This window comes from Nuphar pumila, chromosome 17 (genome assembly GCF_984573655.1).
Source record: "Nuphar pumila chromosome 17, dmNupPumi1.hap1.1, whole genome shotgun sequence".
In the NCBI taxonomy this organism is placed as follows: Eukaryota; Viridiplantae; Streptophyta; class Magnoliopsida; order Nymphaeales; family Nymphaeaceae; genus Nuphar; species Nuphar pumila.
The window spans coordinates 14,767,732-14,770,722 of NC_143265.1; the positions used below are offsets into that span (position 1 = coordinate 14,767,732).

At 33.6% G+C, this 2,991-nt stretch overlaps 1 non-coding gene across 1 annotated transcript; it reads right to left on the reverse strand.

Moving 5' to 3' along the window:
* Window positions 1-1,931: 1,931 nt before the first annotated feature.
* Window positions 1,932-2,017, reverse strand: TRNAM-CAU (transfer RNA methionine (anticodon CAU)). Its single transcript is given in 2 exon segments — window positions 1,932-1,967; window positions 1,980-2,017. It is a non-coding gene; the product is annotated as a tRNA-Met (tRNA).
* Between the last annotated feature and the right edge of the window lie 974 nt (window positions 2,018-2,991).

The window sequence follows — 2,991 nt, forward strand, 5'->3', positions numbered from 1 at the left end:
TGTAAGTTCTAAATATTGTTAAAAATACTTATAAATTTTTCATGGTTAATAAAAAAACCAAGGTTTTTACTTCTGTCAATGTTGTCATTATATGTGTGCTGTAATTACAAAAAGTTAGATTGCTTTATATTAATTTCAAAATTGTTGGTGTATTTTTGAAAAATTCCACTGCTTAAACACCCTCCCCCTCAAAAAAAAGCAAAGAATTGTTTTTAGGGTAAATCGATGTTGGGGAACAATACAACATACTATCCATAGATCACACTATTGATAGATCTACAAGCAAGAAAAAGAGGAGAAAAAAAAACAATCGCACACATTTTACGTGGTTCGGTAAGAGTTGTCTATGTCCACAATTGTACTGAGATTCTTTATTCATATTGAAAAAAAACCACACATTACAAAAGACGGATTGTCTCCTTTAAATAGGAGTTTAGAGAGACTTATTTAAAGTAAAACTCTTTTGGATAATTTTTAGGATAAAATTATAAAACCACCCTTCAAAATTTTTACCTTGAGAGCTAATACCCCAAACCCTTCAACCCTCCGCCAACTACCATGAACTTGGATCGACGAAAATTAGGGATTTATATTAGGCTCCACCTTCCTCCAATAATTGATAACTTTATCCTATCTCGAGTTATTCACTTGTCACCAAGTTGACAAGTTTGAAACCCATGGGTGACATCCCTTGCTGCAAGGCCGAAGCTAGGTGTATTCCCCGGTAGGTAGGGGGACTTCAAGGGTTTTACCAACTGGAGGCTAGCCAATGTACGATCGGTGATGGAGCGGTTTTTTCCTTGGATTATCCAAAAAAAAAACTCAATAGGCATTTGGATCGTACTTGGATTGGCTTCATCCAATTATTTTTGTATTCAGATTCGATTCCGATCAGCATTTTAGGTCTGATCTCATTCAGATCAATCAAAATCCAATCCAATTACATTTTTTTACATGCAGTATTATTACATATGGTTCGGATCTGGATTCAATCTTACGTCATTGGCTCTCTTTTTTAGTTCAGATCAAGTTCACAAAATTTGGATCAGGCATGAAACAGCCGGTATTTAACCATTTTGCAGCCCTAGTCTAGTTGCCCTTTTACAAGCCATGGCAAAGTACTGTCCCTTGGTCCATTGATCCAAGCTAAATCATATAAGAAATTCAGATATCATAGAGTGCAGGTGGATGAAGTGTTTGGCATGTAAGCGATAAGTTTAGTGTTCAAATCATATTGCTTATAACTTTGAAACAATGTATTTATTTTGTAATGAGACAGTTTGAGCTTCGCTCAATAAGTTTAGAGTTCAATTTTTATTGCTTGCAATTTTAAAATTTATATTTTTTAATTAACAAGCCAGGTTAAACTCGGCTCAGTAGTTTTGACATGTGCTCGAGCTCACCTCGGCCTTGCCATAAGTATGAGCCAAACCTAAAAGCCCTCTGTTTGTTTAGTTCGGCTTGTTTACTACCCAAAATTGATCGGTCACCATCTGCTGAAACAATGGTGAGTCCAATAAAGATGTTATATGCACATAAAAGGTGCAGATTAAAAATTATCACAAGTTTCCTTTTTTTTTTTGAAAGGCAATCTGGGGTTAGGCAGACCCTCACCAGTTATTCAACTGTACCACTGGGTTTTGAACCTGGAACGTCTCACCATAAGGATACTTACACTGACAGCTCCTACCAACCACACGGAGCCCCCGTTGGTAATTATCACATGTTTCTTATCATTAGACATTTAATCATTGACCAAAGCTCAACAAAAAAATGTTAGCTGTGGGTGATTTTATGTAAATAGGTGGCAGGTCAGGCCTTTTTGTAATTTATTCAAATAATAAATAAACAAGTAACAAGGGCTTTATCATGTAGGGTAGTACTTTAGGGTTCCACTGACTCGAACCATTAAAAAAAAAGTAAAAGGAATCTGGGGTGAGAGAGGCTCGAACTCTCGACCTCAGGATCACTCGTATAGCTATGAGACCTACGCGCTAACCAACTGCGCCACCACCCCATGTTGATAAGGACTTGAAATTTAAATATTCTACTTGCTGGGGCATGATGCCAACTTGGCCCTTTCGTAGAGCTCCAAAAGTCCAAATTTCACTCTTGAGTTCCAAATATCGCATCCATTCTTTCTGAAAACTGCAAATATTTCCATGACCACTTTAAATGTTGAATATATCGTGATATTATTAATTTTTAGATAAAATTTGATATATTTTTAAAAAACTCACGTATTCCAGCATTTTTTTTAAACTAAGGTTTTCTCATAAGTTATTTTATTTTGTTTTGTTATTTATTTTCTTCCCAATCCAAGAACAAAAATATAAACTATTCTGACACGTTGCTGAATTATGAATATATGTTTTTCTTTTTCCTTAATTTTATTGATAGCCAACCCCGTGGGTTCAAAACCATATGTACGCACAAATCTTGTTTTGCGAAAATCACGTGATATTTTAGAAAAGGTGACTTTCATGGAAATATCTTAAGAAAATATTGGTACATCAATATAAATAAATAAATAATAAATATATATATATATATATTACTCACTCATGGGTTCCAAACCCGAACGTTGAAAACAATAAAAATTTTTATTTTTTTATTGGTTTAGTAGAACCAGGATCTTGAATCATATTTTTTCAATGTGTGTTGGATTTTTTAGTAGTTAAAAATTCAACGGCTTACAACGTATCAAATTTTTACTCCTAAAAAACTCACATTTTTATATCCAAATAATATTCTCCAAGAGTCGATTTGCTGCTTTGACCATGCTAAACACATTGCCCTTCATGATTTTGAACGGGGGAGTCCAAAAACAATATTTTTTCATATATATATATATATATATATATATATATATATATATATATATATAACGATCTTTTAAGGGTTGAAAATCATCGCTTTAGAATTTTCATAAATATTCAAGCATAAAATATTTTATTTCTTGATCCGATTACGATGATCCAACAATCAATT